The following is a 15398-nucleotide window of genomic DNA, read 5'->3' on the forward strand; positions in this document are numbered from 1 at the left end:
AAGCATGGAGACCAATTAGGAGGACATTGGAGGCTCCCTTGAGAGAGAGGTTTGTGGCTTGGACTATGGAGAAAACAGATGAAATGAAAAGATGTAGATTGATTCTACATATATATTAGGAGGAAAACTCAGAATTTGCTGATGTTTTGGACATGATGGGGTTATTGACTAATTGGACAAATGACTATTTATTACCTGTTATGTGCTAGTCACTGCTTTAGAAACTGGACATATATGAGGAAAAGTAGGTGAAGTGCCTCCCATCAGGACCTTCAGTTACATTCTGATGAGGTTCTACAGATGAAGACAAAGAAAAGTGAACAAAGCAAACAAATAAAAAGCCCATGATTATTTTTACTGTAAAGAACATAAAGCACCACGATGACCCAAAGAGGACAGTTTAAATTGTGTGGCCAGGGAAATTCCCATGCATACTTAATTCAAGAGCTGAATGACAAGGAACCAGTCATATGAAGCTCTAGGAGAAAGCATTGCCTGCAGGGGAAATGGTTAATGCAAAAACCCTGAGGTGGGAACAAACTTGACATGTTCCAAGAATAGAAATAAGGCCAGTGTAGCTTTCAGGAAGAGACAAATTGGAGGGTTATTTGAGATTAAGTAGATCCAAGAGGCATTAAGGGGTCAGGTGTGGTGTGGAGGCTTGTGGATCATTGGAAGGACTGTAGTAGGAAACTGTTTTTATTTTTTTAATATTTTATTATTTGAAAGAGAGAGACAGCATGAGGGGGGGAAGGTCAGAGGAGAAGCAGACTCCCTGCTGAACAGAGTCCAATGTAGGGCTCAATCCTGGGTTTTCAGGATCATGACCTGAGCCTAAGGCAGACGCTTAATTGACTGAGCCACCAAGGCACCCTTGTAGTCCATTTTTTAAAAAGATTTTATTTATTTATTCACGAGAGACACAGAGAGAGAGAGGCAGAGACACAGGCAGAGAGAGAAGCAGGCTCCATGCAGGGAACCCGACGTGGGACTCAATCCCGGGTCTCCAGGATCACACCCTGGGCTGAAGGTGGCACTAAACCACTGAGCCACCGGGCTATCCTGCCTGTAGCCCATTTTTAAAAGTAATTACTCTAGTGAATATGTACAAGAGATTGCAGAAAGGCAATGTGAAAAACAACGATCTGGGTAAGCCAAGACAATGTTGGCTTGGGCCAAAATGGTAGTCCTAGAGATGGAGAGGTGTACATTGAATACAACTTCAGAAGGGGAACCAGGGAGGAGTAAGAGAGATGATTCAAAGGTGACTTATAACTTGGGGCCTTGAGCATCTGGACAGATGATGATGTCATTTAGAAATGGACAATTGGCAGAGGAGCAGATAATGGCGATGAGCATCAGGGTTTCCCCTTTGGACAGGCATTTATTAAACACCCAAATTATTATGTCAAATAGGCTGATTATCAGAGAAAGAAAGGGGGAAAAGGGGTGTGACTTCCAAAGATTCTAGCTTGAGCAATGAAATATTAAATGTTAAGTTGAGATGCCTACTAAACAACGTATTAAAGATATTCATGAAACATCCTCACTTATTTAAGATTGTTTCCCCTTAGACAAATCAATACCAAACCAAACCAAAAACCCGACTGTATTTATGAGGGAGTAGAGTCATGCCACCATGACCTCCCATTGGTTGAGGGATGATCACAGTTCCTAGTACATGGTTGCCAGAGAGGGACATGTTCTTGCCCAGATGGATACACTAAGCTAGAGGAAAGAACAGAGAGCATAGCTCATTCATAAGGCAAAGGTGTTCTGGAGCAAGTCACTTCCAAACCTCCATTTTTCATTTTTCTAAAAACCACCTCTTGACTGCCTCTAATCCCTGGGAGCTTTTCCCTCAAATTCCCCTCTTTGCTTTGTAAAGCCAGTGGAGACAGTAGATATGTTCACATTTCCAGCGATTCCACTGTTTAAGATACCCTTTGGGAACCATAATTAAAGCTGTTAACACTTAACAAGTGTTAGCTTTAACTACATTGGAAGAAAATTTGTTGTAGATTACATGTGTAGACTTTGGGGAAAAATGTTACTCTCTATTCCAACACGCTTAATATAGAACTACGTTCAACACACAAATCAGTGGAAATATTTACTTATTAAAATAACATAAACCAAACTAATTTTACATTTAAGAAATCCTTTGTTCAATTTTGGAAGCTACTTAACTCTGCAGCCACATTCCTGATGTATTTATTTGCTAATGCTGTGCATTCCCATACATTACCCAAAAACATTCTATTATCTGCATTTCAGATTCAGTTTCAGAGCCCCTTTTATGACCTGAGCAAGGTATTTTTATACTTCCTCATTTAATCAGCCTCTTCGGCTCTGTGAAATAGTATCGTTACTCAGTTTTGTGCGTGAGGAAACAGGCTGAGAGCAGTACATGACTTGCTCAGTATCATGAAGCTGGTGGTGGAGGAGCAGACACCCATTCCCTTCTTTTAAATCATGATCAAGTTAGCTTGGTTCAAAAGTTAATTTTGCCACCTTGTCCTACCATAGTATCTACTTTTTCAGCCTGTTTATGCAATTGACTGAATCACATGCTGTGACTTTAGAGAAAGGGTTACTTTTATTCGCTAATAATTTTCATATCCTTAGAATATGATGTGTAAAGCAAGGGTAGCTCTGAAATCTTTGTCTCCATTGTGGCTTCTACCTGAGCTTCCAATTTGTGGAAGTTTCATAACAGCAGGGTCCCTGTTGTTTCACCCATGTGTATTCTCAGTGCCCAGAACAGTGGAAGCTCAATAAATATGTACCAAATGGATGATAAGCCTGTATTGTTTACTGGATACCTCATCTTGACTATCCCAGAACCTCCCAAAAGGAACTCATTATTTTCCCCTCGATTCTGCTCTTTCCTCCAAGTCCTGAAAATTCTTCCTTTTCATAATTGTGGAATCAGTCTGTTATTTGCTATCTTCTCTGCCATTCCCCCAATTCAAATTATCATCATTTACTAATTCTTCTGATTTATATGCAATTTATTTGAATTTTATTACTAATTATATTTCCTGTAAATATAATTTTCTCTTTTTTTAGGTTTTATGCCTTTTATGTCCTGTTTTTTTAAAAGTCTTACTGTTATGGCTGAAACCATCAACATGAGTAGAAGGTGTTTCTGATTTTATAATATCTTTATTTAAAGTATGATATTTGCAGTGGGTTTATTTGTAGTCTGCCTTTATTAGCTTAATTTTCTTTCCATCCTTAGTTTGCTTAGAGTTGAATTTTATAAAATGATATTCACTGCCTCTGTGGAGATAACCATATGATCATATATTTCAGTTAATGCAACGATGATATTGATTGATCTTTATCTTTTTTTAAGATTTATTTATTTATTTATTTATTTATTTATTTATTTATTTTAGAACGAAGAGCATGCATGAGCAGTGGGAGGGGTAGAGGGAGAAGCAGGCTCCATGCAGGGAGCCCGATGTGGGACTCGATCCTGTGTCTCCAGGATCAGGCCCTGGGCCAAAGGTGGCGCTAAACCGCTGAGCCACCTGGGCTGCCCTCTTTCTTTTTTTAAAAATATTTTTTGAACTCAGGTACACAGAATTAGATTAATTATAATTCTTGATTCAGGACACTCTTATTTCTAGTTCATGCATGCCCACAGTGTTCATCACTTAATTATTTTAGTTAACTATTTTAATACTATATTAAGTATGTGTAGCACTATCATGCAAAGCAGTCTTTTTATCCCTCATAATAGTTGACATTTACTCACATGGCCAGCTTCCATCTCATTCCTGCCTACCCTAGCAAAAGCAATTCTGACCTCTTTCATTTTCTTTTAAAAAACATTTTATAAAAAACAAAAAACAAAAAAACAAACAAACAAAAAAACCATTTTATTATATTTTTCTTCTTTATTTATGTTTATGAAAAGGATATCATGGGGATCCCTGGGTGGCGCAGCGGTTTAGTGCCTGCCTTTGGCCCAGGGCGCGATCCTGGAGACCCGGGATCGAATCCCACGTCGGGCTCCCGGTGCATGGAGCCTGCTTCTCCCTCTGCCTGTGTCTCTGCCTCTCTCTCTCTCTCTCTCTTTCTGTGACTATCATAAATAAATAAAAATTAAAAAAAAAAAAAAAGAAAAGGATATCATGGTGTCACCTACCTTTTCACATAATATTATATTGCTGAAATTTACCCATGTTACTGCATGTACTTATAATTCATTTGTTTTGACTACTGGCTAGAATTCTGTTGTGTGAATGTAACACAACTTACTTGTTTATTCTCACTTTGAAGAACATTTGGGGTGTTTCCAAGTTTTTGTCATTATTAACGGTACTTTGATGAACATTCTCGTATGTTGATTAATTTGCCAATATTAAAATAACCTGCATAATCTGGTATCAACAACTTAGTTACGCATTTATTTTTCCTGTGATGCTGGATTCATTTGTTAATATTTTTTTAGATTTCTAAAGATTTCTGAAGGGATCTAGGTTAATGTGCAGCATTAGTCCGTATTTTTCTTTCCTTATACTGCCCTTGTGTATAGTATATATTCAGATTGTGATGGCCTCATAGAATACACTGGGAATTGTATATTCCTTTCCTATTTTCAGGAAGCATTTATATAAAACTGAAATTATTTATTTATTGTTTGGCAGAACTCAATAAAAATATTTGAATCTAGAGATTTTTCTGTGAGAATATTTTTTTAAATAAATGATTCATTTTCTTTAATGGTAATAGGATGATTTATAGTCACATTTAAATTTTTATCTTAAGTTGTTTTGGTAAATTATAGCTTTTTCAGCATTTATCCAGTGTTATCTGTTTTCAGATTTATTGCCATAAACTTGTTCTCGATCTTCTCTTGGTATCTTTAAGGTCTGCAGGGTTTGTAGCCATGGTTCATTTTTCATTGCTGAGATTAGTTATGTGTGCCTCTTTTTTCTTTATCATTCTTTATAGTTTTTCAATTTTATTCGGTCTTTTCAAAGAACTGTGTTGACCCTCTCAATTGTAATTTCTTTCATAAAGTTCTGTTCTTGGTTTTTTTTTTCCTTATTTACTACATTTTGGAGTTTCTCTTTCTAACACCTTAAAATTAGCACTTAGTTCATTACACATAAACTTCTAATGTGTGACTTGAGGGTTCTAAGTATTGTTTTAGTTCTATATGAGTATTTTTTTAGTTATTTATTTGCTATTGATTTCTAGCAGAATTGAGTTTTGGTCAGCTATACTGGTGTATACCCTGTATAATTTCAACATTTTGAAATTTGTCAAGACATATCTTATTACTTTATACGTGGTCACATTTTGAAAATATTCTGATGTGTTTCAAAATGTGTAATTTGGTGTTTTGCAAATCTAGGTTCTTTGGGTTAAGCTTATTCATTGTTCAATTCTTCTATGCTTTTACTGATATTTTTGTCTCCTTATTTCAGTTACTAAGAGCCCATATGTGGTTACATTTAAAAAAGCAATAATTAAACAGTGTATTTCCTTGTACTGTGCTAATCATTCATTTAAATATTTTGAGGAAATCTTAATGGTATATACAGTTTTTAAATTGTTATATACATGTATTATTTATGTGTGTATGTTATATATATGTTTATACCATATATATGTGGAATTATATAGAAATTTTCTATTTCTGGAAATGCTTTTTGACTTTCAAGTCTGCTTTGTTAGATAATAATATAGAAATAACTGCTTTCTTCTGTTGTCATGGGTATATTTTTTCCCATTTGTTTTCTTTCAGCAATTTAGAATCTTTATGTTTTAGAAGTCTTTTGTAAGTGCACATAAATTTTTATACATACAGTCTAAAAATCTTTTCTTTTTGACTAGAGTAATTAACCCATGAACATTTTATGTAAATGCTGATAAAATTGATATATAAATGGTTTAAATTGACCATCTACATTTGTGCTTTAATTTTTACCAGTTTTGTCTTTTTTGGTTGGATCAATATTTTTCCACCATTTTACTTATTTTCTCCTGCAAGTATGAAAGTTATAAACTTGGCTTTAATTACAGTTACTGTTACTGTAAGGATTTTAAGAAATACATCCTTATCAAAATCTAATATTAAAATCTTTACTCTTCCCAAATTGCTTTATGTTTGTTTTTTTATCAATTACTGATTTTATTATGGTAAATTCTTAATAGGTTCTTCTGGCCTATTTCTAGTTAATAGTTCTCTCTCTTTTTTTTTAAATCAAGTTTTAAAAAATTTAATTCCAGTATAGTTAACATACAGTGTTATATCAGTTTCAGGTGTACAACACTATTCAGTAGTTCTATACATTACTCAGGGTTCATCATAAGTGTACTCTTTAATTCCCATCACCTGTTTCATCCATCCCCTCCCAAATACCCTCTGGTAGCTAATAGTTTGTATCCTATAGTTAAGAGTCTCTTTCTTGGTTTGTCTCTGTTACTGTTTTTTTTTTTTCTTTGCCTTTTGTTTTATTTCTTAAATTCCACATATGATTGAAATCATGTAGTATTTGTCTCTCTGACTTCACTTAGCTGTCTCTTTAATCTGTTAATCCTGTTTTTAGTTTCAATCATTTTTATTTATAGAATATTATTCAATTTTTTTCCCAAATGTGCCATGCCATTTAAATTTTTTTCGTTCCCTTTTGAAATTTTATTTATTTTTTAAGACTTTTTTTTTTAAAGATTTTATTTATTCATGAGAGACACAGAGAGAGAGAGAGGCAGGGATACAGACAGAGGTAGAAGCAGGCTCCATGCAATGAGCCCGATGTGGGACTCGATCACAGGTCTCCAGGATCACATTCTGGGCCGATGGCAGGTGCCAAACTGCTGAGCCACCCAGGTGTCCCCGTTTTGAAATTTTAAAGCTTCATGTTTATTTTCTTACTTTTATTTCTCAGAACATAATAAACATAATTGTTTAATGGTCTATGTCTGATAATTCTAATATTTTAACATTGAGTGAATGTTTATGTTGTTTCTACTGATTCTCACTCTTAATATCTTGTTTCCTTGCACACCCTGGGCATCATTGGCTCTATAATAGGCATTTTGTATCTGAAAAACTCTTTATAGGAAGAATTTGAGGCTTAAGATGATGGTTTCATTCTTCAGAGTGGTTTTGTTTGTTTCTTCTGCTATGTGGTTCAGTTCTTTCTCAATACACTTCAAAGCTTGATGTATTATGAACTACCCAGAATGAAGCAATAAAGCTGGGATGAGAGTTCATGCAAAGGTTATTTTATTGACAGTTTACCCTGTCTTAACGGTATAGCCTTTCATGTGCCCAATTTAATGCCAGGGCTGATCTATCAGAGTCCACCCCCCCCTCAAACCCCCCCCCCCCCAACTGTGGGTGACTAGGCTTTTATTCTGAATCAGGAACTGCTCAAGGTTTTCAAGTCAGAAGTGATTGGCAGACCTCTTCTAAGCAAAACCAGCTTCGATTAGAAGGCTTACCTCTCTGGAATACCTTTCTTTTATATTTTATGCCGGTAATTCCTCATTACTTTGTTAGTGCTTTGATACTTTTAAAGAATATTGTTTTTATGTGTTGCCCAGCCTTTCTCATTTTTGGGCCAAGGTTTGATCTAAATTTCCTAGTTCCCTATTACCTAAAGCCAAAACCTAAAATTACATCTGCCTAGAACAGTCACTCTTCATCTACGTTCTTTTTCTTACTCCTTAGGACTTGGTGTAGACATTTTTCTAGTAAAGCCTTCCTAGTACTTCAAATATTGTTTAAATGGCTTTCCTTGGGGCACCTGGGTGGCTCAGCAGTTGAGCATCTGCCTTCTGTTCAGGTCCCTGGATCCTGAGATCCAGTCCCACATCAGGCTCCTCTCAGAGAGCCTACTTCTCCCTCTGCTTATGTCTTGCCTCTTCTCTGTCTTTCATGAATAAATAAGTAAAATCATTAAAAATAAAATAAATAAATGGCTTTCATTGCTTTCATGGAATATTTTCTTCCTTTCTTATAGCACATATTCTACATTGTAATTTGTACTTGTGTGTGTATATATATATATATATATATATATATATTGACAAGCTCCTTGAAGACAAGAACTATAACTATTTTCTATCATTTAATCATCATCTTTCAGTACAATTCATGGCATTCAATAGACATTGAATAGATATTGGTTGAATAAATGAATGAACGTTCTATAACCTCAGGGAACAGTTGAAGCAATACAGGTTGAAAATAAGTTCATGCATTTTAAATAAACATGTACAGAAATATTATTTCTGTGTACATTGAAACTATACGAAACAAAACAGTAATGTCTACAGCTATTTATTGAGCACTGATGTATGCAGAATGCTGTACTGTGAATAGGGCACTGAAACTTATCTATAGGCTAGTGAGAAAAAAAGCAGCTATGAAGGTAATTCTTTATATATGGCCATGGGTTTTACTTCACCAGTGAAACATGCTTAACTTTCGCATTGCTTTAAAAATAAAAGTGAAGAAATTACAGATAAGAGGAAATGTGCATGTTTTGTACATAGCATTTATAAGAAAAGTTGAAAGAAGTGGAGTACAGGCAAGAGGGTAAAGAGAGTATATCTGCAAATAATGTAAGTACATAAGGAGAGGGACTTTAAATAGATTTTTGTATCTCAAATTGCCAATATAGTTGTATATAATAGTAACACTCAGTAAGCATTTATAGAAGAGAGGACAGGAAGGAAGGAGAGGAGGAAGCAGGCAAGCAGTGGGTTCCATTTTTCCTAGATGTAGGCTTGTATTACGTATATAGCTATAAAAACTCAACCTGATTTCAACTTTGTTCTCAATAGTCAGTCTTGTAATAGCTAAAGACAGAAGTATGATTTCCTACTCATCTCTGAAGTTTGATCCTGGAGCCTATTGACATATTCAGCTGGTTTCAATTTGATTAGACTATCTTTTAAGACAGGTGCACTCAACTGATCATTATACACCACATGCAATCTTATTTCTAAATCGTTCTTTTATCCTAGTTACTGTATTTCTTTTAATCCTGTCTGAAGTTACTTTAGATTATTTTGATAGTTAAAATTGAGCTTAATATCTACATTACTATAGGCCTCTCCATTTTTAAATCCTAGTGTAGGATTTTAAATTTGCCCCTGTTAAATGTATTTCCTTATTTAATTTCTAGTTTTAGGCTCTTATTTCCAGCTTTTCCAGTTTGCCATGATCTTCTTGAGTTATAATTTTTGTCATTCAGAGTGTTATATTTCTCAACTTTTATTAGTCACAAATTTTATAAGCAAATTTTCTTAATTTATTATTATTTTTTAGTCAATAAAAATGATGAATAGAACAAAGTTGAACATAGACATGGCAACTTGACCTGATACTCTCTTCCACTCCCCCAGGCAGGCATCATGGTTCTTGCTATTTATTACTTTTGGGAAATGGTAATTCAAGAAGCTACAACTCTACCTCTAGCATAAGGATTGTCCTATCAGACTTTATCCAATACACTGCAATTAAGATGCTTCCTGAAACAGCATTACTCTCATTTATCAAGATTAAACCCATCATCAGAACAGGAATTTTAATTTGTATGCCTTATTCTTCTTTTGGCTCTTGTTGATTTCAATGCTTATCCTAATAATCCTTATCTGTTCAGTAATCCATTATAAAAGTTTTCCAGTGGGTGGCATTAAATTTATCAGCATATTGTTTTCAAAGGTATAAAATGCAACTTGGGAAATTGGAACATTTGATACTCTTCACACTTTTAATTTTGTTTTGGTTTTTCCCCTCCATAAGTTTATCAAAGCAAGTTAATAATATTAGGATAGCTTATCTGCCAGATGCTTAGCATCTTAGGATATAATCATACCCAGGGACACATACACGCGAGTGTGCATGTATACACACTTGGAATTGAGGACTAATGTAAAAGAGATAGTTGCTATTTTACATTTTGACTCTACAAGTGTCTGAGATAGTGCTTCATAGGTCTTTGTCAAAATTTTAAAGATCACTATCGAGTCACAAAAGACATAAGCCAAGTAGAGGCTGATAATTTCTGCTTTCCATTTGATAAAACAGCACTATTATTTTCTTTAAAATAATATGTTGAAAGTATTTTGAATAGGAAACGCATCCACATGAAAGAAATTCAAGTTAGGTGAAAATATATTGGGGCAAAAATGAATCTTCCTCTGTACTAGTTAGGATCATGTTTCACTGAGAGTGATAGAAACCTAAGAATAGTAGAAGCTTGAAAGGACTCCAGATGTGGGCAGTTGTGGGCCATATCGTGACTGCATGATTTGCAGAAGCCCACCTTCCTTAGATAATTTGCTGCACTGCTGTCTTTGGCATTCTAACCTATAGGCCAAGATGGATGTTGGAAATTCAGTTTGAATCTTCACATTCCACCTTATGGGAAGGGAGGAGGGAGTAATTAAGAGCATCTGTCTCTCTTCTTTTGAGGGCGCTTCCTAAAAGTTGCACATGTCACTTATCTTTACATGTTAGTGGCCCACATCTAGTTGTATGACTACTCTTGCTTTGGGTGCCAGGTGTTTGTATATCTGTGGAAGAAGGGGGGAAAGATTGCAACAAATGATGGCCTGCTAGCCTCTCCTACCCTCATCTCCCACTCACCTCTTCTCCCTAGAAACTAGTGCTGTGTTTTGTATCATTTCAGAAATGAGACATGTGTGTGCATTTGTATATTCATGTATATATTTTATTGCTTCTTATTTCTTGAATACCAATGTCTTTGGAACCATATTATAGATACTATTCTGCACAGTTCTTTTTATTTAATAATGTATTTTGGAGCTCTTTCCTCATTGCACAGGGGAACTGTAATCTATGCAACCATTCTCTTATTGATATATGTTTTCAACTGTTTACAGTGAACTTTTTTACATGTATTGTTTCACATCTGTATGAAGCTGAATGTGTGTTGCTATAAATGTAATTATTATGCATTTTTAATGTTGATAGGTGTTAATAAATTGCTCTTCTTAGAAGTTGTACTAAATTACACTATCACAAGTAATGCATAGGATTATTTCATAATTTATGTTTTATCAGAGACATTTAGCAACAAAGTATATTATCAACATTTTTAATCCTTGCCTTTGATAGACTAAAAAAGTGGCAATCCTTTGTAGTCTTGATTTGTATTTCTCTTATTTCGAGTAAGATTGATAATCTTTTTATTTGGCATTGGTGGCCTATTGTTTTCTTTTTTTGCCATGCAGAATATTTTATTTTTATGTAGTTGAACTTCCAGTCTTTTTGTTTGTGACTTCCAGAATTTGTGTTATAATTAGAAACTCTCCTGAGATTATAAAAAAAACAAACAAACAAACAAACAAACAGAGGACAAATGATGGTTTAGTAAAGAACACTGGTAGTGGGCATTAGAATGATTGATAGGAAAAAAAAAAGATGGTAGGATCAGGAAAACAGGACTATCTATAATCCAAAATTAGCTTACATTCTTAGATGGGTAGTGACCAAATACAATGTACGTAGCATTCATATAACTCTGTATGTGCAGAGTCTAAACAAGTATTAATGTGTCCTTTTGTAGAGACTGCTTTTACTCATTCTATATTAGAGTGTTAAGAATTTTAATTTGAGGGGCACTTAGGTAGCTCAGGTGGTTAAGCATCTGCCTTCAACTCAGGTCATGATCCCAGGGTCCTGGGATCCAGTCCTGAGTTGGGCTCCCTGCTCAGTGAAGAGCCTGCTTCTCCTTCTCTGTCCCTCCCCACCGCTCGTTCTCTTTCTTTCTCTGTCAAATAAATAAAATCCTTTAAAAAAAAAAGAATTTCAATTTGATCACAGTCAATAGAATAACAAAGAAGTAAAAAAATCTGAGAATTACAGATTTTCTCAAGCTGAATGACGTTGTTAGCATTAATTAGTTGTATTTTTATCTTAACGACCTGTGTATGAAGGTAGTTTTATGTTGCTAGTAGGGTAGTGTATACTTCATCATTTTAAGTCTGTTTGTAAAAGATCTTAAGAAATATTTAGCTTTCCTCCTTGAGTAGAACTAAATAATAAGATATTCTGAGTTTTAGCTTTCTGTAATAGAATGCGAAAAATTTATGTTTTCTTACGATAAATGCATTTACCATATGAAGGAGACCTGGAAGCTGCCAGAATAAGATATTAATATATCCACAGTGTTTATTCTCTTTTTTTTTTAAATCTGGCTGTTGCATTGAAAAATCTATTTTTGCTGCTTTTTTCCAGCTTCTGTAACTTAGTTTGCTGCACACTGTGTTTTAAAAAGCCAATTCAGATAAGACGTTTAGTGTTATCATTTAGACGTGCCATTTTCTCCTGCTACAAGAAATTTAAGTGACAGCAATATAGTTTGAACAATTTCTGAAAACACACTTTTTCTTTTAATCTATACACAAACTCAATTAGTGTTCAGGTCAGTAAGTGGGAAGGCATTTATAGAATCAATCATTTTGGGTTAAGGAGTAGACACCCTGCAAGCTTACTAATGGAATGGAAATAATGCCTGGAACCTCTCCAAACAGTAACAGTCTCAATGGAGCAATTAAATATGTATGAAGAATGTTTGCTGAGAAGTTCAAACACATCAACCTAGGGTTTATATTTTTGGTTTAATTTATTCAGCACCTTCCAGTGAGCTGATGCTTGATGGTCTAAAAACATTTCTGGGCCTTGCATATGCTGCACCCTGCACAGAGCATTTACTGACACTTACTCAGAGACAGTGGTTGCTTTTAATCATCTCAAGAAGTAGAGGCAGAGGGGGAAGAATGGGAGTTTGGGATTAGCATTCGGGGACCCAATACTGCCTCATTAATAAATTTGGCACTATTAAGAGTATGTCAGATAATCTTCAGCCCATTTAATGGAAAGTATCAGCATTAGCAAAACTCCCATGTCTCCTCACAGCAGTGGTATTTAGGTCTTCAAATTACAATTCACTTATGTTATTGCTATAATATGTATCTTTAGATCGTTACTTTCTTCCACAAAGAGAAGTCTGTGCGGTAGTGACTAGCTGCACTTTATGCCATTAGTGGAAAATGGAGCTATTATAATATCACTGATTAGATCAACTCTAAAAAAGCATTTTGGTAAAAAGAGACTGTTTTTTTTGGGGGGGGGGGGAATGGTGTTGAGGGGCAGGTGATTTCTTCTGTAAGTGTAAAATAAATGAACACTCATTGGATGCCAAATTTAAAAAAAAAAGTTTTTTGGGGAAAAAGGCAAGAGAGAGAAAATATTTTCTTTATGCTCTAATCTCTTCTTAATGACAAAGAATGTAAAGATATGTAATAGAGGTTTTTTTTTCATTTGTTTCTCTGGAGGTCTGTGTTTAAGCATTCGTGGGACACTACTCATAATCTCTCATAGGGCAAACTTGCTCATTTATTATTTTAGCCTGAAGTCCGCAGGAGATGGGATTATCAAACAACTGGAATCTATATAATGTGCAAAATACCCGAAGAGGGTCAAGATTTTGAGAGGGCTCTCAGTGACATGATTGCAGTGGTAGATGTCCCAACACTTTCCCCATTACATCTAATCTCATCCTAGGAAGCAGTGGCATTACGGGGATGAGAGCTGGTCCTCCAGAGTGAATGACAACTCTGATGGATGCACTACAAAGCCCAGGCATTCATCTTTGAAATAGATTTACAACATTATTAAAGGAAAAGGCTGAGGCATCACCATAATTTAACTGGATATAAAATGAAAACAGGCCTTCTAAAATGGAAACCTGAAATCCCAGGGAGGCATTTAAAAGGTGGTTACTGACAGATCTGTCATGGCCAATTTATGAGCTGTGAAAGCTCTGTGCTTTCAAAGCTTCTTTCAGGACACCGGCATTTAAGGCTCATAAGGCCATCGGTTGGATGCTCTTCTTATACTGAGGAAATCCTAAGGGTGGCTGTAAGATGATAGATTTAGCTCCCCCGAGACCTGGCATTTAATCGTCTGTGATAGCAACATGAGGCCAAGTGTAGTTTGACCAGTGTCCCAGATCACCGACGAAATGTTTTACAGCTCGCTCCTTCAGATGTAAGGTAGATTTAAAAATAACTACATATTACTTTATAACATCATTCACAGGATAATTGGGAATAATGATTAATCTCATTAGTTGACACTGAATTTGCCAGCAATCCTAATGATCTTCTAGGTGGCCAAAGAAAATGGTCTTCAAGTCAAGCACAAATTTCTGAGGTTACAAACAAGTAAGTGACAAAACAAAGTCCCCAGCATCAATAGCTTCTTAAAATGCTGATTGGATTAGATCACTGTACGAAACATTTATTCTCTGACTGGTAATACCCCGACTGGAGATCATCCCCACTTCACCCTCACTGCCCCCTGCTCCTAGTCTTATCACTTACAGAAAAAAACAAACAAACAAAATCTGCAGGCTTCTCAGCATTGTGTTCAAAGCTTTAGAGCATCTGGTCTCCTCCCCATTTCCTGTTTCCATCGCTCAGTGTACCTAAACTCCAGTTGACCCTCAGTCTACTTCTAAATCCACAAGCTCACCATGTGTTCCTCCCTGGTGACTTTAACCATATTTCACCCTTGTCTAGAAGGCCTTCTTCCCTTTCCACCTATTCAATTTCATCTGTATCCAAAGACTCAGCTTAAATGTCATTTTTAATGAAGTCCTCCCCCATTCCTATTATATAGTCAGGATTCCTTCTCTTCATTTTCATATCCCATGGTTTATTCTGACATTAGAGTAGTATTTCCTAGTATTGGAGTTTGGTGTTTACTTGGGCTTGATTTATCCCGGGATGGAATCCCTTTCCAGCTAAATGACCTGGAGCATCTTATTTAATCCTGTGAGCCTCAGGATTTTTTTCCCCACAGGGTTATAGGAAGCACCTAACAGTGTTTGACACAGAGTAGGCAATTAAAATGCATTAAAGAAATGTCTGGCCCATTCCTGTCCATGTGAAAATTTCATTGTTCCTCAGCAGAATAACAATGAAGATTATAAAGTAAGATCTTGTTATTGATAGTAATTACTTAGCAAAAGGAAGAAGGAGGAGGAGGAGATGGAGAAGGAGAAAAGGAAGGAATCCTCTCCAACCCTCTAAAAACATTACTGGGGTTTGAAATACCAATGTCTAAGAACCAATACGTTTTTTGAACTATGGTAAAACTATGGTTTAAAAACTATGTGTCTAACATTACTTTCCTACTTTTTTATAAAATGGCTTGTCTAAACACAAGAAAGGAATAAACAAGTGAGAATTTTTTGTTGTTGCTTTTATTGAGATACAGCTGACATATAACATTGTGTAAATTTGAGGTAGACCATGCATTGGTTTGATACGTTTGTGTATTGCAATATGATCAACTTTTTCAAGTGGGAATCCATTAATGAATAGGA

The 15398-nt window shown here is 35.4% G+C and overlaps 1 protein-coding gene across 4 annotated transcripts in view; it reads left to right on the forward strand.

Annotated features, from left to right (window-relative positions):
- The window catches only part of TMEM117 (transmembrane protein 117), a 462108-nt gene that overhangs the window by 324090 nt on the left and 122620 nt on the right, over window positions 1-15398 (forward strand). The window lies entirely within an intron of this gene.

This window comes from Canis lupus, chromosome 27, assembly GCF_011100685.1.
Source record: "Canis lupus familiaris isolate Mischka breed German Shepherd chromosome 27, alternate assembly UU_Cfam_GSD_1.0, whole genome shotgun sequence".
Lineage (NCBI taxonomy): Eukaryota > Metazoa > Chordata > Mammalia > Carnivora > Canidae > Canis > Canis lupus.